The 26,646-nt window shown below is 45.1% G+C and overlaps 2 protein-coding genes and 1 pseudogene across 3 annotated transcripts in view; 1 reads left to right on the top strand and 2 right to left on the bottom strand.

Annotated features, from left to right (window-relative positions):
• The window catches only part of LOC309543657 (uncharacterized protein), a gene marked incomplete at its 5' end in the record, with an annotated part of 99,398 nt that overhangs the window by 18,992 nt on the left and 53,760 nt on the right, over window positions 1-26,646 (bottom strand). The gene's annotated exons all lie outside the window — the stretch shown is intronic.
• Window positions 1-26,646, bottom strand: part of LOC309543653 (uncharacterized protein) — a gene marked incomplete at its 3' end in the record, with an annotated part of 62,139 nt that overhangs the window by 17,116 nt on the left and 18,377 nt on the right. The window lies entirely within an intron of this gene.
• On the top strand, window positions 1,906-26,241 carry LOC309543654 (annotated as a pseudogene). The gene is made up of 11 exons: window positions 1,906-1,918; window positions 2,805-2,909; window positions 3,026-3,123; window positions 3,252-3,390; window positions 5,184-5,603; window positions 5,688-6,302; window positions 6,372-6,685; window positions 7,338-7,397; window positions 23,535-25,068; window positions 25,137-25,239; window positions 25,714-26,241. The product of its transcript is annotated as an uncharacterized misc_RNA (transcript).

Below are 26,646 nucleotides of genomic sequence, written 5' to 3' on the forward strand. Positions count from 1 at the left end.
TGACATCCTCCGTCATCCGGCCCGGCTGCTCCATACCGGCCGTACAGTGGGGGGGGGGGGGTGGGGGGCGGTGCACAATCGTCGGACGCTCTCCCCGAGCGCGGAGAGCAGCCCCCCCAGCCTGGGAAACCCCCTGAGCGGGGCTGGGGTGATAAACATCTTTTTGCGGCCGACAGGTAGGCGGGTGCCCCCCCGGTGCTGTCTTTATGGCCGCTTCTGAGAGTACCTGACTCCCTTGTAGCTTCAGCCTCCCCGCCTCAGCTATGGCTCCTCTTTGGACGGTGTCTCCCCGCTGGAGGAAACACCAGAACTGAGGCAGCCAGCTGGAGGGAGGCTTAAATCCAATTGATTGGGGCGGTGTTTCCTAGGAAGGGAGGAGCCAGGTTCTCTCAGAAATGCCTGTCCTGAAAGAAGATAAGGGAAAAGGGGATTCACTTCAGAAATAAAGAGATTATTCTCCCACTCTACAAGACTCTGGTCCGGCCACATCTGGAGTATACTGTCCAGTTCTGGGCACCGGTCCTCAGGAAGGATGTGCTGGAACTGGAGAAAGTCCAGAGAAGGGCAACAAAAATAATTAGGGGAATGGAGGACATCAGCTATGAGGAAAGACTACAAGCACTGAACTTATTCTCTCTGGAGAAGAGACGATTGAGGGGTGATATGATATCAATGTACAAATACTGTACTGGCAACCCTAGCATATGGAAAAACCTATTCAGTGAAAGGGAATACAATAAGACACGTGACCACTCACTAAAACTAGAGGAAAAGCGGTTTAACCTTAAAATACGCAGAGGGTTCTTCACTGTAAGAGCAGTAAGGATGTGGAATTCTCTTCCGCAAACAGTCATATCTGCAGGGAGCATTGATAGTTTCAAAAAACGATTAGATGGACACCTTAAAGACCACAACATACAGGGGTATACAATGTACAACATACAGGGGTATACAATGTACGGTTAACAGAAAACACACACACACACACACATCATAGGTTGAACTGGATGGACTGATGTCTTTTTTCAACCTCGCTAACTATGTAACTATGTAGCTCCTATACTTTCCTCAGAGCCCTCACTATTTTCCTCCCTCTGACACCAATGATAGAACATATTCTTCATGGCAGGCTAGGGAATGTTTTCTTCCTCCTGACCAGCAATGTAAGGGGCTCCATACTCCTGACCCCTGCACTCCATCATTGTGTTGGCTGCATATTGTAATGATTGCCCATTGGCTGCCTGTGTTGTGTAATAATTGCCCTTTGTAGGCAATGTATGGTCAGGATTAGAGATGGGCTTGGGCGTGGTCGAGTTCGCACGTGCCCGATCCCGCCAGGAAGCCAACACTGCAATCCACTAATCACAGGCAGTGAGACATTTACTGATCTGTGCACCTGCGGATCGGGAAATGTCTCACTGTCTGTGATTAGCGGAGTGCAGTGTCGGCTTCCTGGCGGGATCGGGCACGTGCAAACTCGAACACGCCCGAGCCCATCTCTAGTCAGGATGGTCATTGTCTTGTCTATTTATTGTCAGTGCTGTTTGTTTAGAGGAACATATTACTAGAATTTATCTTCAAAATAAAGGGAATGTTCCGGCCACAAAAGTGGGTTCTAACCCTGAAGGGGTTAATCTAGGTTTCCACACTATGTGTGTATCATCATCTGCTGGAGATAAAAGATGTCACAGTGACTATGGAGGAAGAGGACGAACATGACGGGGGGTTACTGGGTGTTAATAGAAAATAAGATCTTATTACCTCCTCTGCTGCCTATTCCAACAACGTCTCCTCTCTACTTCCTTCCAACTCACCTCTCACCCGGAACTTCCTGTCTGTATCTGACATCACTTCCTGTCTGTATTCCACAGAGACTTTCTGTCCGAGGAAGAAGAGAGGAGAAGTGGCAGCAGAGGAGGTAATAAGATATTATTTTCTATTTATAATCTTTAATTACATAAAGAAAATGTTCTCCTTCCGTTTTTATGCCAGAGGAAAGAAACAGAGGAACGCATAACACTGAGAATCAGATTGCAGTCCCCCGGTGAAATCAAATAAGTAGGATGAGCAGCAAAACTTCCTCCAGCTCTCCTGTAGCACCCTCACCAGGCAGAGCTGAGGTACTCATAATCTATCTGGGGAAGAGGCAGAGCTTAGGGTGACCCCGACACTCACCTCTGGAAATATTCAGCAGCTTTCCTCCCTCGTCACTACTAACATTAATCCCTTCCTCTGCCCCAACACCAACTGGGTCCCCAGATCTGTATATAGTGGATGACCGGGAACCCCACCGTGTCTATGCCATCTATACTCTGCATGTGTCAGAAGACACCAGACACAGCTACCTGCCCCCATCTAACACCGCTGTCCCCCGCTCCTCACCCCCCATCTAACACCACTGTCCCCCATTCCTCACCCCCCATCTAACACTGCTGTCCCCCACTCCTCACCCCCCATCTAACACCACTGTCCCCCACTCCTCACCCCCTATCTAACACCACTGTCCCCTGCTCCTCACCCCCCCCCATCTAACACTGCTGTTCCCTGCTCCTCACCCCCCATCTAACACCGCTGTCCCCCGCTCCTCACTCCCCATCTAACACCACTGTCCCCCGCTCCACACCCCCTATCTAACACTGTTGTCCCCCACTCCTCATTCCCTTATTTAACATTGCAGATCTCAACTCGTCACACCCCATATTTGATGCTTCTGCCCCCCACTCTTCACCCAAACCCCATGCTGCCACCTTGCTTTCTCTCGCTTCTCTCATGATATCGCTCTTATCTCTATTAATAACACACAGACCTGACCAGAGAGGTGAGGAGGATTCTCAGAAGATTCTTAGAAGGACACAAGGATCTCTACAAGGACATCATGATGGAGAATCAGCTGCCCCTCACATCACCGGGTAAGAGGAGACTTTATTGTAAAGGAGAGAGCAGTACGGAGGATCCACCTAGATCCCCCATCATCTGATAAACACATAGAAACAATGTATTCAGTCAGTGTGTGTGTTTCCTACAGATGGATCCAGTAATGGGAACCCACCAGAGAGATGTCCCCGTCCTCTGTATTCCTGGGATTCCACACAGGAAGGTCACACCATCCCTCACCATCATCAGGTAGGTGAAGATGGATGTCGAGATCCTAAAAGTGATCTGACTGTATGAAAATATATTCCACTTTTAGGTATAAGGTTATTTGTGCTCACAGTTTAAAGAAACCATCCCCCGCTATTTTGTTTGTTTAGAATGAAAATCTGATAGATATAAAAGATGAGGTTAAAGAGGAAGAAGAGACGTATGTGAGGGGTGATCAGCAGTTCAGGGAAGAAGTTGGGATGATGGACAAAGTTAAAGAGGAGGAATCTTCTCCAGATATCAGCACAGGTGAGTGATGGCCACTAAATACAAAAACTGTTTGGGTATATGGATTGATGTTTGAGGATCAGTAGCCGATATATCGGGGGCCAGTATGCACTTTCCCCGATATATCGGAATCGGCCACCAAGGTGACCGATATTGCCGATATTTCGGGAAAGTGCATGTACCGGAGCGGAGTGATTCCTGCATCACTCTGGTATCGGCGTCTATAGCCAACAGTCGGCTGTCTTGTAATGACAACCGATGCGGCTGAGAAGCCACTCAGCTTTCATTACAAGACAGCCTTCTGCGGCTCGCCCGAGTCTCCCGTCCCAACGGGAGACCCAGGCAACCAGCCTGCATGGCTGCCGAAGACCTGATCAAAGCCGCATTCATGACATCACTTCCGGGTACTCGGCGCCAGATTCCAAAAAATGACAGCATTCAAAAAATCCAAACTTGTCGTTTTGAATGGTGTTAAGTGCAGAGGAGGGGTTTGGGGTCTTTTAGACCCTCAGGTCCCTCCAAAAGAGTACCTGTCAAGTGCTTAAAATACATTTTTTTTTTTTTAAATGTACTAAAATATCAGCCGATACCGATATTCAATGGCCAAAGTATTGGTATCGGCAACGAAAAACATCAGATGGACTGAAACAGAATGTCCCAGAGATGTTCTATTGGATTCAGGTCAGGCGAGTGTGGGGGCCATTCAATGGTATCCATCCTCCAGGAACTGGCTGCATACTCTCACCACATAAGGCTGGGCATTGTCGTGCACCAGGAGGAACCCAGGACCCACTGCACCAGCGTAGGGTCTGACAATGGGTCCAAGGATTTCATCCCAATACCTAATGGCAGTCAGGGTGCCGTTGTCTAGCCTGTAGAGGTCTGTGCGTCCCTCCATGGATACGCCTCCCCAGACCATCACTGACCCACCACCCAACCGGTCATGCTGAACGATGTTACAGGCAGCATAATGTTCTCCACAGCTTCTCCAAACCCTTTCACGTCTGTCACATGTGCTCAGGGTGACCCTGCTCTCATCTGTGAAAAGCACAGGGTGCCAGTGGTGGAGCTGCCAATTCTGGTGGTCAATGGGAAATGCCAATCGAGCTCCACGATGCCGGGCAGTGAGCACAGCGCCCACTAGAGGACGTTGGGTCCTCGGGCCACCCTCATGAAGTCTGTTTCTGATTGTTTGGTCAGAGACATTCACACCAGTGTCCTGCTGGAGGTCATTTTGTAGGGCTCTGGCAGAGCTCATCCTGTTCCTCCTTGCACAAAGGAGCAGATACCGGTCCTGCTGATGGGTTAAGGACCTTCTACGGCCCTGTCCAGCTGAAACTGATTAACAACCCCCTCTGCTACTTCACTGAGCAGATGAATATCACAGGAGTTTCCCTGACTTGATGCTATACTCTGATTATAAAGTGTTGCGCAGTGTATATGAGTGTGGAAAACTCTTGGTAATTTTTCTTGTCTTCTGACAGACGGACTCTGTGGTGGGAATAGAAGGACATCGGAGGAAGATGTGACTACAGAAGATAATGACATGGCATCTTCTCCAGAAGTAAATCCCGTTCCTCATAATATACATGACAGACCTCACCATTGGAGGAGATCATTGGAATCTCCTGATACTTCACATAGTCCTCTAATATCTGACAGTGCCGGCGGGTGCGGGAAACTATCTAATCTCAGGGAATCTTCTTTAAATCATAAAGGGGGTCATACAGGAGAGAATTCATTGTCATGTTCAGGGTGTGGGAAATGTTTTAAACACAAAAAAAGCCTTCTTAGCCATCAGAGAAAACACACAGATGAGCGTCTTTATTCATGTTCAGAGTGCGGGAAATGTTTTAGTCAAAAAGCAAGCCTTCTTCAGCACCAGAGAATTCACACAGGGGAGCGTCCCTATTCATGTTTACAGTGCGGGAAATGTTTTAATCATGAAGGAAGCCTTCATAATCATCAGAAAATACACACAGGGGAGCGTCCCTATTCATGTTCAGAGTGCGGGAAATGTTTTAAACAGAAAAGATACCTTCTTCAGCACCACAGAATACACACAGGTGATCTTCCCTATTCATGTTCAGAGTGCGGGAAATATTTTAGCCAAAAAGGAACCCTTCTAAAGCACCAGAGAATTCACACAGGGGAGCGTCCCTATTCATGTTTACAGTGCGGGAAATGTTTTAATCATAAAGTAAGGCTTCTTCAGCACCAGAGAATTCACACAGGTGACCTTCCCTATTCATGTTCAGAGTGCGGGAAAAGTTTTAATCATAAAAGAAGCCTTCTTAGCCATCAGAGAATACACACAGGTGACCTTCCCTATTCATGTTCAGAGTGCGGGAAATGTTTTAATGATAAAGGAGTCCTTATTAGGCATCAGAGAATACACACGGATGAGCGTCCCTATTCATGTTCAGAGTGCGGGAAATGTTTTAAGGATAAAGGAAGCCTTCTTAACCACCAGAGAATACACACAGGTGAGCGTCCCTATTCATGTTTGGAGTGCGGGAAACGTTTTAATGAGAAAGGAACCCTTCTTAGCCATCAGAGAATACACACAGGGGAGCTTCCATATTCATGTTTAGAGTGCGGGAAATGTTTTAGTCAAAAAGAACACCTTCTTCAGCACCAGAGAATTCACACAGGTGAGCGTCCCTATTCATGTTCAGAGTGTGGGAAAAGTTTTACTCAAAAAGGAAACCTTCTTAGCCATCAGAGAATACACACAGGGGAGCTTCCATATTCATGTTCAGAGTGCGGGAAATGTTTTAATCATAAAATAAGCCTAAATAGCCATCAGAGAATACACACAGGTGAGCGCCCTATTCATGTTCAGAGTGCGGGAAATGTTTTACTCATGAAGTAAGCCTTCTAACCCATCAAAAGAATACACACTGTTGAACGTCCCTATTCATGTGCCAGGTGTGGGAAATGTTCTAATCACAAAAGAAACCTTCTTAGCCACAGGGGTGAGCTTCCCTGATCATTTTTAGAGTGTGGGAAATGTTTTAATTATAAAGGAAACCTTCTTAACCATCAGAGAATACACACAGGGGAGCGTCCCTATTCATGTTCAGCGTGTGGGAAATGTTTTACTCATAGAGGATTCCTTCTTAGCCATCAGAGAATACACACAGGTGAGCGTCCCTATTCATGTTCGGAGTGTGGGGGAAACATTTTAATGAGAAAGGAAATCTTCTTAGGCATCAGAGAATACACACAGGGGAGATTCCATATTCATGTTCAGAGTGCGGGAAATGTTTTACTCATGAAGTAAGCCCTCTTAGCCATCAGAAAATGCACAGGGGTGAGCTTCCCTGTTAATTTTCAGAGTTGTCAAGGAATTTACCTTTAGACCACAAGCTGATTCAAAGAAGAATTCATTGAATACTTGTATACGAGGAGATAGGTTATATCGACATACTTCTGTGAGCTTCTATAACCCGTCTGGTTTGCATACGTGGTTCCTATCCTTATTCCTTTGGACAATGAATGATGGCCTATACCGCCTTTAATATATCCTAAGGAGGGGGGTTGAACAGTAGTCTATTGTATTCTTCTTCATCTACAAACATCTGTACAGGATATACGGAGTCAGGCAATGTAGTAAGTCTTTGTAAATGTGAAAACTTTAACAAAGAACATATGACAGGATATGCAGTAGCCACTGTTTAAATTATTAGCAGAATCTGCTGAAGAAATGCAGTTTCTAGGTATACTCTATATATGTATACATAAATGATTATAACACACATAATAATTATGAAACATTCATAATTTCTTTAACAAGAGTGTGGGAAATGTTTTAATCATATAAGGAAACCTTCTTAAACAGCAGAGAATACACACAGTTAAGCCTCCCTATTCATGTTCAGAGTGCGGGAAATGTTTTAATAATAAAGGAAACTTTCTTAGCCTTTAGAGAATACACACTGGTGAGCTTCCCTATTCATGTTCAGAGTGCGGGAAATGTTTTGCACTCAAATGTTTACTTGTTAAACACCGGAAAGTTCCTAAAGGTGAGCGTCTCTAATCTTGTGCAGAGTGCGGGAAATGTTTAACTAAGAAAGAACACCTACTTACACACAGGTGAGCGCCCTTTTTAATGTTACGAGTGTGGGAAATGTCTTCCAAACAAAGGTTTATTTCTTAGAAACCAGAAAGTTCATACGGGCGAGTGTCCTATTTCATGCTCAGAGTGCGGGAAAGTTTACAAATAAAGGAAATATAATGAAACATCAGAATACGCTGGATTGTAACGGGTGGAACTGTTTAGGCCATAAAAAAATGTGAAACCACCACAGTCCACTCGGGGTTAGTTTACACCCGCATCGCCCTCTGACCCACTGTGGGTTTGGCAGGCAGCTGGGAGCCCTTATGTTAACCCTGTAAAGTCCACGCCAGTATGCCGCAACTGTATGCATCAGGGCTGTTGCAGAACAACCCCATTCAGTTGACTAGCATTGCCCAATGTGACCGGGGGGTGTGAGGTTTGCAGCAGCCGCAAATTGCAGTGCCATGTGTACCGCCCCATCCGACTGCAATTTAAGCTTAGGGGGTGGTAAAATCATGAGTCAACTGTCTACCTTTACTGATCCCTCCCCACATGAGGCAACAGGCGGGAAACCATGACAAGACATGGGGCAACAAGTGAGCAATTAAGACAAAACATGGGGCAACAGGTGGGCAATCCGGACAATACATGGGATAATTAATGGTCAATCCTGACAATATATGGGGCATAAAACCAATGAAAATGGTGGCACTCCAACAGGTTATAGCGATGATATTTATTGCAGACAGTCAATACGGGATACAGAAAGGTGGACGCGTTTCACACGTAATATTCACATAAATATCTAAAACTACCAATCATCAGGGTAGAGGGTAATTCATAAAATGTCACTGGTCTTTGGTTATGGGGGTACAATAAAGGAATGCACGGGACCACCTAAGGCTGCTGTCCTTGTGACTGGCTCTGTATAGACCAAGAGGAAAGCCTTGCTTCTCTTCTCGTCTGGTACCTCCTATCCTTCCAGTGCTGGCACATTCCCTGTGCCTTCCACACTGGTTAGCATGGCTTCTTGGGGCTCCTCCAGGCTCCCGAGCCAGCCATCTCTGTGCCCAGCAGCCGGAACAGAGGACAGCGGTCCTGCAGAATGGTTCTAAGAGGATCCATAGACTCTGACACCAGATAAGCACTTGTATATTTTACCTCATGTGAGTGTTTTTAATCCATCACTATTAAAACCCTTTAAATAGGATACTACACTTTGCTGGTGCTTCCTGTAGGGTTACCACCTATCTAGGATTCACCTGGACAGTTCAGGTTTTGAGTCATGTGTTTGGGTTTCAGGCCACCTGAAATCCAGACACAATATTCAGAATGGACTGTGGCTCCCGGAATAACCAAGTACCACAACCACTGAGTGCATACATGTACACACCGGCCCTACCCCCATACACAGACAGGAGAGAAGAAAGGGCTTGATCTACTCCTCTTCCTCCCACCCCTACCCCTCTGTCTGCCCACCCACACTCCAATCCCTGGCGTTCTGTGCTTCAGGAAAGGGATGTGTGGGCTGGAAGTTTTAAGCTCAGCAACCGGCAGATACAGGGTGGATTAAAGGCTTTGATGCCTAAACCTCCATCCTCGGTAGAGTGAGCTCACCATCCAATGTCTATGATTGAAGTCTCTGCCCTCTCTCCATTCTCTCTGATGCCTCCAAGTGAGTAAGTACACTAAGGTAAGATTTAAGAGGTGCTCTGTGGACTCTGATGTAAGGGGGGCTTTGGGAACCCAAATGAAAGGGGAAATGCTGGAGACTCTCATGTAAGTGGGAGGTTTGGTGAGTAGAAACCCCCTTACGTTAGAGTTCCCCTTTACATCAGAGTGCACAGGGTTCCTCTTTAAAAATAAGATTTTGCAGTGCGTGGCTAAAGTGTTCGGGTTTGGCTTGAAGAAAAGGTGGCAACCCGAGCTTCCTGTGTGTTTCTGCTAGGCAGGAACACGGATCTCTACATTCCCACAGTTAAAGCACCTCCCCCACAATGAGTAAGCACTCCCTAGGAACACATTTAACCCTTTGACCCCACCCCCCTGATGTTAACCTCCTTCCCTGCCATTGTCATTAGTACAGTAACAGTGCATATTTTTTTTTAACACTGATCACTGTATTGGTGGCACTGGTCCCAAAAAAAGCATCAGTTAGCTGTGCAATTTGTCCACCGCAATGTCGCAGTCCCGCTATAAGTCGCTGATCGCCGCCATTACTAGAAAATATTAAAAAGATAAAATTCTATAAAAATATCCCATAGTTTGTAGAGGATATAACTTTTGCGCAAACAAATGAATAAACACTTATTGGGATTTTCTTTTACCAAAAATATGTAGCAGAATACAAATTGGCCTAAATTGATGAAGAAATTAGATTTTTTTACATTTTTTTTATTGAATGTTTTATGGCAGAAATGAAAAAATATTGTTTTTTTTTGTCAAAATCATCTTTTTTTTCTCGGTTTATAGCATAAAAAATGAAAATCACAGAGGTGATCAAATACCACCAAAAGAACGCTCTATTTGTGGGGAAAAAGGACATCAATTTTATTTGGGTACAGCGTGTCACGATTTGACCACGCCCACAGCGACTAGCTAACCGAGACGTGGTAAACCGTGACTGGGGAGTATAAGGGGATGACAGAATAAAGAAAATTCCTACTGAGTAATTAGATTGGCTGCGATACTTTCACAGCCTGCACTGCCTTTGGTCACCACTAGAGGGAGACTCCACTCCAATCCAGCTGGCTGACCACACACAGGCAGATACAAATCATACATACAATCTGGTGCACTCTAAGGGTTGGGGAACAGTCTAGGAATTACCACACACTACTAGGATTCCTCCAGCTATCCTACAAGCCAGAACCCCTGTGTTAATTGAAGTTTGCTAATGAACAATTCAGAGGAGAACTGGGTGAAAGATTTGTGGTCAGATGAGACCAAAATCAAACTCTTTGGCATCAACTCAACTCACCATGTCAGAGGAGGAGGAATGCTGCCTATGACCCCAGGAACACCATTCACACCGTCAAACAGGGAGGTGGACACATTATGCTTTGGGGTTGTTTTTCTGCTAAGGGGACAGGACACTTCATCGCATCAAAGGGCCATGTACCATCACATCTTGGGTGAGAACCTCCTTCCCTCAGCCAGGGCATTGAGAATGGGTCATGGATGGGTCTTCCAGCATAAGAATGACCCAAAACACACGGCCAAGGCAACAAAGGAGTGGCTCAAAAAGCACATTAAGGTCCTGGAGTGGCCTAGCCAGTCTCCAGATCTTAATCCCATAGAAAATATATGGAGGGAGCTGAAGGTTCAAGTTACCAAACGTCAGCCTCGAAACCTTAATGACTTGGAGAGGATCTGCAAAGAGGAGTGGGACAAAATCCCTCCTAAGATGTTTGCAAACCTGGTGGCCAACTACAAGAAACGTCTGACCTCTGTGATTGCCAACAAGGGTTTTGCCACCAAGTACCAAGTCATGTTTTGCAAAGGGGTCAAATACTTACAGTATATCACTCATTAAAATGCAAATCAATTTATAACTTTTTTGAAATGCATTTTTCTAGATATCTTTGTTGTTATTCTGTCTCTCACTGGTAAAATAAACCGACCATTAAAATTTTAGACTGATCATTTTTTTGTCACTGGACAAATGTACAAAATCAGCAGGGGACCAAATACTTTTTTCCTCACTGTAAAAATAGTGATCTCATAATAGCCTCTACCTGGTCATGATCCAATGTGGAGAATCTACGTACCCCAGAAGAAATAGAACGGGATACAGAGTCAGCACAATATCATATACAGAATTTCGCTTATCTAACAGTTCCTGCCTATACCTATATAATCAATGAGACTTTCTAAACTCTGTGGACATCAAGGATGGATACTTGAATGTTCCTGTTTTTCTGACGCACCAGCAATTCTTCCCCTTTGCTGTGGGCCTTCAGCTTCTCTTGTTCATCATCTCTTCTGCACTTTGAGTGTTCACCAAGGCGCTGGCCCCCAGGGCTAGCCTTGCTGTGCTCCCAGGGTATCCCCATTGTGGGATATCTGGAACACCTCCATTAGCTTAGGTTCTGGCTGAAAGCATAGCTAGAACTGTCCTGACATTGCAAAGGTTCAACTGGTCCTGAACCTTCAGAACTCAATACTGGAACCAACTCATCACTTACAATATCGGAGACTCATTCTAAACACAGCTCAAGCAAGAGTTTTTCTTCCCCAAGAGAATCTTAAAACTCTCTGTTCCTAGGCTCAGGCTCCTCAGTCCAAGGGTCACCCAACTTTTTGCTTCTGCATGAGATTTCTGGAGCTCATAGTAGTGTTCTTCTAGATCAGGGGGTCTCCATACTTTCTAAACAATGAGTCAGTTTACTGTGCTTCAGACTTTGGGGAGGGGGCATACTCTGGCCAATCGGAGGAGAAAGGGCCTCGTCAGTTGGGAAAAATGGGGCCATCTATGATTCAGGTTCAAGCGCAATTTGCCATCTCCTCCGTCACAGCAGCTCTGAGCTCAGAGCTTCTACGAAAAGGAAGTTGGATCACACAGTTGCAGGATTTGCATCGTAGAGACCTCCCTCTTGTAATAGTGAGGGTAAGCAGTAATGGCAGGGATTATCTTAGCAACAACCTAGCAACAAGGCAGGTTGGGGAGGACGCCATCTCAGGGGGTGTTTTTGGGCTAGGCTCTGGTAGGTACATAAATGGCCTACACCAGGTAGGATGGGAATTATTCAAGTTTATTCAAATCTGCACAGTTAGTTTTCATCTACAGGCGCTCCCCAACCTGAATACGCATTTTTTGGGAACAACGAACTAATACTTGCTGACCACAATACGTATATATATATACATTGTGGTTTACTGGGGTTATGGCCAAAGCTATATGCCATAACCCCAGAATCGTTTTTTCAAGCCAGTGGCTGGCTTTCTCATGAAACCATTCTGAGCGGCTTATGAGCTTTCTGAAGCAGCGGGAAGGGACATACCCCCCTCTTCTGCCGCTCACCGGTGTTTGGGCTTACCGTTTTCATCGGTTCGCCTAAGAAACGATCAGATGGTGTGGCTGGCTGCTGCCATAGACGATCAAAGTGTAGATACTCTTTGATCACCCCAATGGCCTTGGAGGAACGGAGTGACATCATGACGTCAGTTCTGATCCAGGCTAGAAGTAAATCTTTTTTTCTTTTTGCTTTTAAAGTTAAAGAAGAGATTTGGGGTCTTTTTGACACCCATAAAGAGGACCTGTCATCCTTATTTCTATTACAAGAGATGTTTACAATCCTTGTATTAGGAATAAAAGTGATGGAAAAAAAAAAAGGGATAGAGTAAAGATAAACAGTAAAAAAATAAAAAATAAATAAGAAAAGAAAAATGTAAAGAGCCCCGTCCCTCCGTGCTCGCACGTAGAAGCGAACACATACGTTACGTATGTTAACACATACGAGTGTACGCAATTTTAAAGCATGACATGTTAGGTATCTATTTACTCGGCATAACATCATCTTTCACATTATACAAAAAAAAATTGAGGTTTAGGGGTATTGTGTTTTTTTAATTAATTAAAATATATTTTCCAACCAAAAATTGAGTTTGCAAAATCGCTGCGCAAATACCATGTGACATAAAAAATTGCAACTTTCCCCATTTCTTTCTCTTGGGTCTCCGCTAAATAAAATGTATAATGTTTGGGGGTTCTAAGTAGTTTTCTAGCAAGAAATACTGATACTGTTCGGAAGAAGATGAAGGGAGAACACCCTGAAGGCCAGTCCTGAAAAGTTACCTGTTAGAGCAAATAACCAAAACATCACCGAGAGTACTCAACTGTTTTGCTGCGAGGAACAAATACGCCTACAGTCACCGTAAGTACGCTAAGTACAAAAATCCCAATATGGTCCACAAGGTGGTGACCTGACTTCTCTCAGATGGAATGCACAAACAGGAAGTGATGAGGTAAAGACAGGAAGTGACACTGACAGGAAGTGATGTAGGTCCACAGAGGAAGTGATGTCAGATATAGAAAGGAAAGAGGCGAGTCGGGAGGAAGAAGAGAGGAGAAGTGGCAGCAGAGGAGGTAATAAGATATTATTTTCTATATATAATCTTTAATTACATAAAGAAAATGTTCTCCTTCTGTTTTTATGCTGGAGGAACAGAAACAGAGGAACGCATAACACTGAGAATCAGATTGCAGTCCCCCGGTGAAATCACATAAGTAGGATGAGCAGCAAAACTTCCTCCAGCTCTCCTGTAGCGCCCTCACCAGGCAGAGCCGAGGTACTCATAATCTATCTGGGGAAGAGGCAGAGCTTAGGGTGACCCCGACACTCACCCCTGGAAATATTCAGCAGCTTTCCTCCCTCATCACTACTAACATTAATCCCGTCCTCTGCCCCAACACCAACTGGGCCCCCAGATCTGTATATACAGGATGACCAGGAACCCCACCATGTCTGTGCCATCTATACTCTGCATGTGTCAGAAGATACCAGACATGGCTACCTGCCCCCATCTGACACCGCTGTTCCCGCTCCTCACCCCCCCATCTGACACCACTGTCCCCCGCTCCTCACCCCCCATCTGACACCACTGTCCCCCGCTCCTCACCCCCCCCCCCCCCCCCCCCGTCTAACACTGCTGTACCCCACTCCTCACCCCCCATCTAACACCGCTGTTCCCCGCTCCTCACCCCCCCATCTAACACTGCTGTTCCCCGCTCCTCACCCCCCATCTAACACTGTTGTCCCCCACTCCTCATTCCCTTATTCAACATTGCAGATCTCAACTCCTCACAACCCTTATTCGATGCTTCTGTCCCCCACTCTTTACCCAGACCCAATGCTGCCACCTTGCTTTCTCTCGCTTGTCACATGATATTACTCTTATCTCTATTAATAAAACACAGATCTGACCAGAGAGGAGAGGAGAATTCTTTATTCTAATATAGAAAGCATATTATAGTGGATTTGCATTGTGCACTGTGCAGCATTGTGACTGGTGTGGTGAGCGTTTCTGCAGCGATACTACAACTACAAAGAGTGACAAGTATTATAACTGGCGCAATAGACCAGTGACCCCCCCTAAACCATAGATTGAAGCGGGGTGTTATCTAACAATATACTTTTAGAACAGTGTATTTGTGTCCTGCAAAAATATTGCCTCTTTTGCTGCGTTAACACACAGTGACAACAGTTACTGGCCAATTTTTTGTAGAACTGGTGTGATAAATCAGTGCCCCCCCCAATACCACAGATTGAAGCGGGGTATTTATATGCAGGAGTGAGAATAAAAAGAACCTATGCGCTTGATCATATGCCAGATGTTATAGATAAAAACTGAGTGATAGATAAAGAGTCAAGATAGGGAATTAAAGGAATTAGCAGCCAATTCTGTATAGTGTCACCACATACATAAATAGATAAAAGGCAATAAAATCATCGTGCAATTGATCCCCCAATAAAACTTGATAAGAGAACTCACTTAAAATATACACATCAATAATAAATATCAAAAATTGTGACATCAAAATAAGTAATGTGATAAAGTGCATATGTGCCAAAAGTGCATAAAAATGCATAAATATGTGAGAACAGACTCCAATAAGTAGCAGCAAAAAGCTATAACCAATAATAGCGAACAAACGTCACTGTGAAGGAAAAGTGACAGTGAATGAAAGTGCCAAGTGGTGGTAGACTAAACAAAGTCACCAATAAGATATGATCCAAAGTGAAAATAATAAATAAATGCACAGTGAAGGAATAGCAATATATGATTGTGTAAATAAAAGCTGTGACTGTGACACATATGCACTTTATCACATCACTATTATTTTGATGTCACATTTTTTGATATTTATTATTGATGTGTATGTTTTAAGTGAGTTCTCTTATCAAGTTTTATTGGGGTATTTATATATCTTCTTCCACATATACTGCGCTTCTCTAGAGACTTTTGTCACAGGGTAATTTAAAATGCAGGCAGAGGAAGAGGCAGGCCCTTACGCAGGGGTGGTAGGGGTAGGGCAGAAGCAGTAGGCCGGAGCCAAAGTGTGAAGTTTCAGAAGGTGCGTTCAATTGCGTCAAAGGACGCACCAGACTTGTTTGAGTGGCTCACTCAGCTTTCCTCTTCTGCACCCTTCTCATCCTCTCTATCTGCACCCTCTTCACTCTCTGCTGTGTGCGCCACCAAAGACACCACCACCACCATATACCTTCCGCTTGAGTCACTGGAATTATTTTCTGATCCATCACAAGACATTTGCGATGCGCAGCCATTCTTGGCATCGAATCAGGAAGAGGAGGTAGCAACAGCCGCCACTCAGCAGTCTGATGACTGTACCCAGATTAGCCCAAAGAGGTTGGTCCCGCTGTTGCTGCCTACTCCAAGATCTCAAATGTTAGTGGTGGGGAATGTGACGTCGATGATGAATTGTCTATGGACGTCACGTGGGTGCCCACAAGAAAGGAAGAGGAGGGGAGTTCAGAGGGAGAGATGGACCAGCAGATAGGGAGGAGAAGCAGGCCGAATGTACATTGCACAGGAGGGACAAAGCAGACTGCTAATGTATCGGGAGCGAGCCATCAACCATGTACAGTCACATCTGGCGCTCCCAAGACGCCGGCACATTGCTCTGCAGTGTTGGATTTTTTTAATGTGTCTGCTGCTGACAATAGTGTTGCCATCTGCAGCCTTTGCAGTCAACACATAAATCGCGGTAAGCCCAACACTCACCTAGGGACGACTGCCTTAAGAAGGCACCTGGATACCCATCACGAGCCCAGTGGGAGCAACGCCACCAGAACCCACAAAGCCACACTCCAGGCTCTCACCGTCCAGCCTCTTCTCCTTCTCCTCTCTCCTCACAATTGTCCTCCACTCCACCTTCCATCATGCCGTCCTCCCGTTGTTCTGGAAAAAGGAAGGCTTCCGTGGCCCAAATGTTGGAGCTTAAAAAAAAATGATGATGCCGGATAACCCTCTTGCTCAACGGTTGACTGCTGGCTTGTCGGAACTGATAGCCCGCCAACTACTGCCATATCAACTGGTGGACTCAGAGGCCTTTCGGAAATTTGTGGCCATTGGAACACAACAATGGAAGGTCCCAGGAAGGAAATGTTTCTCGCAGAAGGGCATTCCAGAGCTGTATGGCCATGTTCAGCAGCAAGTGAATATACAGTATCTCTGGCACACAGTGTCAGTGCCAAGATACATCTGACCACAGACACATGGTCTAGCAAACACGGGCAGGGAAGCTATATAACTTTTACTGCCCACTGGGTAAACCTTCTGTCGGCCGTCAAGCATGTAACCCGTGGCACCCGTGTAGATTTGGTTTTACCGCCACGGATTGCATGCAGGCCTGCCTCTTCTTCTCCTCCCCCTTCTCCATCCTCCCTCTCCTCCTTGGCTGACTCCTCCTTTTCCGCTGCTACCATCTCTTCCGATGCGCCGCCCAAGATCCCCAGAATCTATTCCACATGCAAGGTGAGACGTTGCCATGCTGTGCTGCGTCTGTTGTGCCTGGAAGGCAAGAGCCACACTGGTCCTGCACTACTTTCAGCTTTGCGTTCACAGGCAGATCAGTGGCTGACACCGCTCAATTTGACAGTTGGTAAAGTGGTGTGCGACAACGGTGCCAATCTGCTGAGCGCGCTGAAACAAGGCAAAATTACACACATGCCATGCATGGCACACGTCCTGAACTTGGTGGTGCAGCGATTCGTTGCCAAATACCCTGGGGTCCAGGACGTCTTGCGGCAGGCCAGGAAAATCTTGGGCCATTTCAGAAGATATTACACAGCCATTGCTCGCCTTGCTGACATTCAGCGGCGACACAACCTGCCCTTCGTCTTATTTGTGACTGCCTGACATGATGGAACTCAACGTTGCATATGCTTGATAGGCTGCTCCAGCAGAAACATGCAGGTAACGACTACCTGTACGAACTCTGCGGCAGGACAGGTTCTGGGGAGCTTGGGTTTTTTTCACCGTGCCAGTGGCTGCTCATGTGCGACGCATGCAGACTCCTGCGGCCATTCAATGAGATCACCAAACTGATCAGTGATATCGTACCTTACGACTTCTTTCTGGAGCGTGCATTGTGTCGTGTCATTGATCAAGCCATCGTGGAGCAAGAGCAGGAAGATGAGCAAGTTGCAATGTTGGATGAAATCCCAGGGGGTGCTACTCCATCTGAGACAAGTCAACAACAGGAGTCTGAAGAGGAGTCAGAGGAGGAAGGTGCCGGGGTGGATGAGGGGGAGCAAGAAGAACATGCTTTAAACCTTTCTGGGATCCCTGGTGTTGTCCGTGGATGGGGGAGGAGAACAAGGATGACATTATCCTGGATGATGAGCTGGAGCCAGGCCACTAAACCGATTCCAGTTTAGTGCAAATGGGGGCCTTCATGCTCCAGTGTTTTAAGGGGGGACCCCCATATAAAAAGCATTAAGGGCAAGGACCAGTACTGGGTGGCAACGTACTTAGACCCCCGGTACAAACAAAAAATGACGGAAATGTTTCCACCATCTCAGAGGGCGATCAGAACGCAGCACTTCCAGGCCTTGCTTCGAGAAATGCTGCATTCTGATTTTGCGTTTGCTGGCAGAGGAATTTCCACTCACAGAGAAACCGTTCCGGGTACCAACCCAACAGCGGCTGCAAGAAGAGGGCATTTTGAAGATGTGTTGGTCACTTTAGATATGAGATCATTCTTTCAGCCGACCCATCGACAGCTGTACTCCGGATCCAGCATCAGGGAATGCCTAGATCAACAGGTGTCCGACTACATCTGGTTAACGGCCAATGTGGATGCTCTGAGGAGTGATGAACCCCTGGACTACTGGGTGAGCAGGCTTGACCTCTGGCAAGAGCTTGCACAATTTGCAATGGAACTGTTGGCTTGCCCCCCTGTCCAGTAGGGATGCACCGAAATGAAATTCTTGGCCGAAGCCGAATAATAATGAAATGTTTGGCCGAAGGCCGAATACCGAACGCGGTGTTTCGCATTTTTTCCATTTATTTTGCCAATTTTTTGTCCTCTCTCTTGTCCTCTTGTGTCTCTCTCTCTCTTGTCCTCTCACTCTCTCTCTCTTGTCCTCTCATGTCTCTCTCTCTCTCTCTCTCTTGTCCTCTCATGTCTCTCTCTCTCCCTAAATGTTACTGTAGGGAATGGGATTCAGTGCACACTGCAGCCTTTTACCATAGGGTTAATGTTAGTGACACTGTAGGGATTGGGAAGGATGCTGGGAATGGAAATCAGGAAGCATGCAGGCAGCCTTGTAAATTTTAATTGCAGATACAGGGCACTGGGCAGGTCAGGGTTAATGTGGTAACATCAATTACTCAGTGACAGTCAGTCAGTGTCAGTGTGGACTCGATCAGATTATAGTGACAGTCTCTCATAGTGGTGGTAGTAGGAGGCTGGAGGTTGACTAGTAGGAGCCTGGAAAGGAGCACAGCCGCATACATACATTACTCACTCGTGCACTGCAGCCCGCCCCACACATTCAGTGAGTCTTACTCTCCTCCCTAGTTTTTTCAATGGCACATTCAGGAAGCCAATCACGCCATGAGTAGCGGCACAGCGGAACCAATCAGGTATGCAGGCACGCGTGATTGGTTCGCTGTGCAGCTAATCACGGCGTGATTGGCTTCCTGAATGTGCCATTGAAAAAACTAGGGAGGAGAGTAAGACTCACTGAATGTGTGGGGCGGGCTGCAGTGCACGAGTGAGTAATGGATGTATGCTCACCGCTGAAGTGTCCCGGCTTCACGGAAGTCTGTGAGTCCTCCTGTCCTCCTCCGAGTCCCTTCCCCCTGTAAATATCGTGACCTCCGCGATATGAATATCGCCTACGGCCACAGAACGATAGTCGATATCATATCGACTATCAGTCAGCCCTATTGTTCGGCACAAAATTATTCGGCCTTTTGACTTATTCGGCCGAATACCGAAAGTGCTATTTTTTCTATTTTCGGCCGAATAATGTTCGGCCGCCGAATATTCTGTGCATCCCTACTGTCCAGTGTCCTGTCCGAAAGGACGTTTAGCGTAGCAGGGGGGATCGTGACCGATAAGCGCACTCGCCTAGCTCATGACAGTGTTGACTACCTCACATTTATAAAAATGAATGAGGCATGGATCTCATAGGAATTCAACACATGTGACCAGTAGACCATGTTTGATTAAAATTCCTCATGACAGACCACAAATGTCCGCCAGACCGCTATCCACCCACAACAATTCATGGTCCTTGTCTTCGGTAAATACAGCGGCATAAAAGGCATTTCATGTCCATTGAATGTCTAATTTTTGGGGCCTTTCATGGCCGACAATTATTTTTCCTGTCAATGCCTAATGTACCACCGGCCACAGAATACAACGTTCTTAGCTGTCAGGTAAACGCATGTGGGCTCATTTTTGGGGCCTGGAATGGGCGACACTTACGTCTGTATCCTGTGAATGCCTAATGTACCTTCCGCCACAGAATACAACGTTCTTAGCCAGTGGCGGCCGGTTGATAGGGGGCGCAGGGGCGCCCCCCCCCCCCAACCAGCATCTTCAAAGAAAAAAAATTACCATTTAAAGCCCACTAGGGGCGCCGGACCTATTGCTGGCTATGGTGGGGGAAGGGTTTGGCATCCCACGTGCTGACAGCAGAGGCGCCGATTGGCGGCCTTCTGGGTGTCATCGGGGTGCAGAGCAATGCGCCCGACACTCCCCACTTCTACACTTGTAGTCCTGTGATTGGTCCAGACTCCAGCCTGGACCAATCATTCAGGACATCCCGGCTGATGTCATCGTGGGGGCGGTGCATGCGTCCCAGTTCCCGCCCGCCGTCAGAGCGAGGAGGAGCAGCGTGTGGTCAAGACGTCTCACAGAGTCACAGTCGAGTCAGCCAGCCCAGGAGAGCAGGTAAGTGATTGAAGCCGCTGCCTCAGTGCCTTGTGCATCCTCAGAACTGCGTACTAGGGCTTTGGTTGCTATGGGTTACTGCATCATCAGCACTGGATGCTAGGGCTTTGGTTGCTAAGGGTTACCGCATCCTCAGCACTGATCTTTTACATTTGTGAATGCATGTATAGATGTACATATATAGGTATGTGTGCGTTTTTACTCCTACATACAACGCTGGAATGGATCTGCTGGAATGCTGAGCGGCGTGCAATCCCCCCGTGTGTTATAATAGCATGCAGCACAATGTATTGTAATGTCAGGCTGCACACAGCCATGCATAATGTATATACCCACAAGGCGCTATATGAGATAATGATGATGGGTGTATAATACAATGATGAGGATGATGATGAAGGGTGTATTATATGGAGATGATGATGATGATGATGGGTGTATAATACAATGATGAGGATGATCATATTTTCAATATCCTATGTGTATGCGGTATCTATATCTTGGCACGGCATGATGAGAAACCTCCAATCACACCCCCCCCCCCAATTCTGTGTATAAAGTATCTTATGTATATATGTAACCTATATATATATTATGTATATATATATATATATATATATATACAGTGGGTACGGAAAGTATTCAGACCCCCTTATATTTTTTACTCTTTGTTATATTGCAGCCATTTGCTAAAATCATTTAGGTTCATTCTTCTTCCTCATGAATGTACACATAGCACCCCATACTGACAGAAAAACACAGAATTGTTGACATTGTTGCAGATTTATTAAAAAAGAAAAACTGAAATATCACATGGTCCTAAGTATTCAGACCCTTTGCTGTGACACTCATATATTTAACTCGGGTGCTTTCCATTTCTTCTGATCATCCTTGAGATGGTTCTACACCTTCATTTGAGTCCAGCTGTGTTTGATTATACTGATTGGACTTGATTAGGAAAGCCACACACCTGACTATATAAGACCTTCCAGATCACAATGCATGTCAGAGCAAATGAGAATCATGAGGTCAAAGGAACTGCCTGAAGAGCTCAGAGACAGAATTGTGGCAAGGCACAGATCTGGCCAAGGTTACAAAAAGATTTCTGCTGCACTTAAGGTTCCTAAGAGCACAGTGGCATCCATAATCCTCAAATGGAAGACGTTTGGGACGACCAGAACCCTTCCTAGAGCTGGCCGTCCGGCCAAACTGAGCTATCGGGGGAGAAGAGCCTTGGTGAGAGAGGTAAAGAAGAACCCAAAGATCACTGTGGCTGAGCTCCAGAGATGCAGTCAGGAGATGGGAGAAAGTTGTAGAAAGTCAACCATCACTGCAGTCCTCCACCAGTCGGGGCTTTATGGCAGAGTGGCCCGACGGAAGCCTCTCCTCAGTGTAAGACACATGAAAGCCCGCATGGAGTTTGCTAAAAAACACCTGAAGGACTCCAAGATGGTGAGAAATAAGATTCTCTGGTCTGATGAGACCAAAATATAACTTTTTGGCCTTAATTCTAAGCGGTATATGTGGAGAAAACCAGGCACTGCTCATCACCTGTCCAATACAGTCCCAACAGTGAAGCATGGTGGTGGCAGCATCATGCTGTGGGGGTGTTTTTCAGCTGCAGGGACAGGACGACTGGTTGCAATCGAGGGAAAGATGAATGCGGCCAAGTACAGGGATATCCTGGATAAAAACCTTCTCCAGAGTGCTCTGGACCTCAGACTGGGCCGAAGGTTTACCTTCCAACAAGACAATGACCCTAAGCACACAGCTAAAATAACGAAGGAGTGGCTTCACAACAACTCCGTGACTGTTCTTGAATGGCCCAGCCAGAGCCCTGATTTAAACCCAATTGAGCATCTCTGGAGAGACCTAAAAATGGCTGTCCACCAACGTTTACCATCCAACCTGACAGAACTGGAGAGGATCTGCAAGGAGGAATGGCAGAGGATCCCCAAATCCAGGTGTGAAAGACTTGTTGCATCTTTCCCAAAAAGACTCCTGGCTGTATTAGATCAAAAGGGGGCTTCTACTAAATACTGAGCAAAGGGTCTGAATACTTAGGACCATGTGATATTTCAGTTTTTCTTTTTTAATAAATCTGCAACAATGTCAACAATTCTGTGTTTTTCTGTCAGTATGGGGTGCTATGTGTACATTCATGAGGAAGAAGAATGAACCTAAATGATTTTAGCAAATGGCTGCAATATAACAAAGAGTGAAAAATTTAAGGGGGTCTGAATACTTTCTGTACCCACTGCATATATATATATATATATATATATATATATATATATATATATATATATATATATATATTCTAGATAGAGTGGTTAGATGTACACATTGTATTTTATATATATATATATATATATATATATATATATATATATTATAATAATTTTTTGATTCATCCTTTTATCCTGCTGATCTCATGTAGCCTCTTTGCAGCTCCTTCCTCTTTACATACACTCCAGCAATGACTCAATGACATTTCTTGAGGTGTGGTTAAAGGAGAGCTAAAGGTAGTTTTTTTTTTTTTTTTTTTAGGGTAGGGGATAATTATTACCCCCATAAGATATTTTTTGTGATCTGTGTCCAATTGGGGAGATTTCTCTTTGATTTCTGCCTCAAAGCCAATCAGGAAGTGGGAGGGAATCCTCGGTTGTCACCAGGAGTAATGTTTATATTATCAACAATCTCTATCAGTTTCCATGTGCTGCTGCACCTTTGTCTTGCTTTTGTTTACACAGCAATACCACTTCTCCTGATCATTGGCATATAGTCAGTACAACATGTCACTGTATAATGACCACTGTAAAAATCATTAAGTAGTCAATTATAAGGTTCATTTGTTCGATATTCTCATTGTGTGTGTACGAGGCTTCAGGGTGGCACGCAAAAAGCCTTCAAACCTCCTAGCCTAACTATCATAACTCTTGATAAAATAGACCAGGGATCCTCAAACTATGGCCCTCCAGCTGTTGCGGAACTACATGTCCCATGAGGCATTGTAAAACTGACATTCACAGACATGACTAGGCATGATGGGAATTGTAGTTCCAGAACAACTGGAGGGCCATAGTTTGAAGACCACTGAAATAGACACTTGCATAGAGCAGTGCCATACCGATCTCTCTTCTAAACATTCCCATATTCTCATTTGACTCCTAGGTACTGATCATTGTGGAAGCGAGGCAAATTTGTTAACCATGAAAGAAAATTCAGTTTTATCTTTAAAACAAAACCCCTTCACAAGGCGTTCAGATGAAGAGAAAAAGAAGATAAAGGAGCTTGGACCAGATCGGCCCAACTTGGAAATTAAGCAACAGTCAAGTGATCGTGGTCGAGCTTACACTCGGTGCTTTTCCACCACTTGTTATGAGAGACGGAGTTGGCTAGCTGGATGCAATGTGAGTCATGCCTTCTATTGTTTTCCCTGTTTGTTGTTTCAAAGTCCTGGAACTGAAACGTTGTGGACAACAACAGGGGTTCGCGACTTACAGCAGCTCACTGGAAAGTGCAAACAGCATGAAAGTAGCCGAAGCCATCATGACAATGCTATGAGGCTCCAGTTTTTTGGGAGGCATAGCATTGCTGAACAGCTAGATGAAGGCTATGGGAGTGACATTAGAAGGCACAATGAGGAAGTCACCAAAAATCGACACATCCTGTCTAGAATTATAGACTGTGTGAAATTCTGTGGTGCATTTGAACTGGCTTTGCATGGCCATGACGAGAGTGAGACTTCAGATAATCCTGGGATATTCCGTGGCTTGGTCGATTTTGTTGCTTCTCTTGATGGAGTTTTAAAAGAGCACCTCGAGAACGCCACTGTGTTTAAGGGAACTTCGAAAACCGTGCAGAACGAGCTATTGGACTGTATGTTGTCTGTTGTGAAAGAACACATTATCCAAGAAGCACGAAACAGTGATTTTCTGTCAATCCAGGCCGACAAGACCACTGATATTGCCACACAGTGCCAACTTGTGCTTGTGCTGCGCTACATTGATGCCAAAAGCAACGTACAAGAGAGGTTTTTTGAGTTTATTTCTCTGCATTCAACTACAGCTGATTCCATTGCTACAGCACTACAAGAGCGTCTTGCTGTCATCCTTCCAGAAGATCAGAAGAGTAAACTCATCTGCCAAGCCTATGATGGAGCTAGTGTGATGAGGGGTGCCACTGCAGGTGTTCAGAGGAAGATACAAGATGTTTACCCAAATGCCCATTACATCCACTGCTATGCACATCAGCTTAATCTAATAATTCAGCAGGCCACTTCTCGCATATCCAAAGTAAGACATTTTTTTTCTAACCTTGGAGGGTTTGCCAGCTTTTTTTCAAGATCACCTAAGTGCACAGATGTTCTTGATAAAGTAGTTGCCCATAGACTACCAACATCAAGCAGCGTCAGATGGAACTTCCACAGCCGTGCCGTCAATACAGTGTTTGAGCACAGAGAGGACCTCATTCGCTGTTTTAAAACAATACAGGATTCAGGGGACTTTGACCTAACTACCACCAGAGAGGCAAGAGGCTTTGCCATGCTGCTGGAGGATCAGGATTTTAGATTTTTTCTGACCCTTTTCCACAACATCATGCCACATGTGGACTTCCTCTATGCCAAACTCCAGCGGAAGGACATAGATTCAGTCCACATTAAGGGGAGCATCCAGCAGTTCCAGCAGAGCATACAGAAGATCAGGTAGCAGCTTTATTCATCCTTTTCCTTGTTGTTGTTTCAATTATTATTACTTCTTCTACATTTTTCAGAGATTCTCTCCATTACCTGGTTGGCCAAATCAGTGAAGGTGGTTCTCAACCGAAGAGGTGGTGCTCGCTTGATCCAGAAGCCCATAAACTTATTGCAACTGAGGTTAGTTTTTATTTGTAGAAAGTATTTGGGTTTTTTTGATAGCTCCCTCTTTTAGATATGAAGATTGGAAAGAAAAATATTTTTCTTACAATAAAAATGATGTGATCTATAAGAATTTGTTGTTTGTTTTTTTCCTCTAGTGGACAACATTGGTATTACAGCCTTCATAGCTCCCAGACCATCAGAAATGCATACAACTCATAAAAATGTACTTAGAATGTCCTGTTCATGTGTATGGAGTTCTGAGAAATTCTGGATTCAAAAACACTGAAAATGATCTTACTTTATAATAACCTAAACCTGAACATTTTAACAAGTGCTTTTTGAAATCATAATTTCTCAGCATCCCATACAAATGCCCAAGACATTCTGAGTACATATGTTAAGCTTCATGCATTTCTGATGCTCAGGGAGCTAACGCATGACATTGACATGTCACCAGTATATCATTTTTGTTTTTATCATTCTCGATAGGTCTGTGATACCATCCTCCTACACACCATGGAGCGCTTCTCCTTCACAAACCACCTGGTTAGTGCCACCCTGCTTCAAGCGAACAAGTTTAAACAGTATGCAAGGGAATTTCCAAAGGAGGCACTGAGCACAACTGTGAAGACCTATCCTGTACTCGATGGGAGTAAGTTAAGAACAGAGCTTAGTCTCATCTACTCCAAGGAGGAATTTCGAACCTGCCATGGTGCTGTGGACCTATTCCAGCTGCTTGTGGAGAACAATCTTAAAGAAGTCTTTGGAGAGACTGTCACTCTCCTGAAGATTCTCATCACCACACCCATGACCACAGCAGAGGCTGAGAGGTGCTTCTCAACTCTGAAAAGAATAAAAACTTTTCTGAGGAACACCATGACCCAGGAGAGGTTGAATGCATTGGCCATGCTGTCAATGGAAAAGAGACTGGTGACAGAGATGCCAGATTTCAACCAGAAGGTGATAGAAAAATTTGCATGCCAAAAGGAAAGAAGAGCAAAATTTATTTTCAAATAGTACCTGGTGACTTTTTGTGGTTTGGTTTTCTTGTTTCAGGTTTGTGAATTTTGTTAATAAAATGTTGAAAGCAATCCAATTGTAATTTTTCTTCCATTTTCCTTCCAGTTCACAATTTTGTGCCGGTCTATCACATAAAATACATTTACGTTTTTGGTTGGAAGATAACATGACAAAATGTGGATTATTTCAAGGGGTGACTATGGATACTTTTCAAGGCACTGTTCCTTGATTACTGAAGGCCTCTTTCACACTTGTGTGACGTCAAAGTCACACAATTTTTTACCGCAAATCAATACCTATTACATTTTTCTTTTTGCGCCCCCCAAAAATTTTGAGCACCAGATGCCACTGATCTGCTTTATCATACAGCGATCTACATTGATTGTATTGTGTGGGGGTGCA

This window comes from Pelophylax lessonae, assembly GCF_965119305.1.
Source record: "Pelophylax lessonae genome assembly, contig: HAP1_SCAFFOLD_273, whole genome shotgun sequence".
In the NCBI taxonomy this organism is placed as follows: Eukaryota; Metazoa; Chordata; class Amphibia; order Anura; family Ranidae; genus Pelophylax; species Pelophylax lessonae.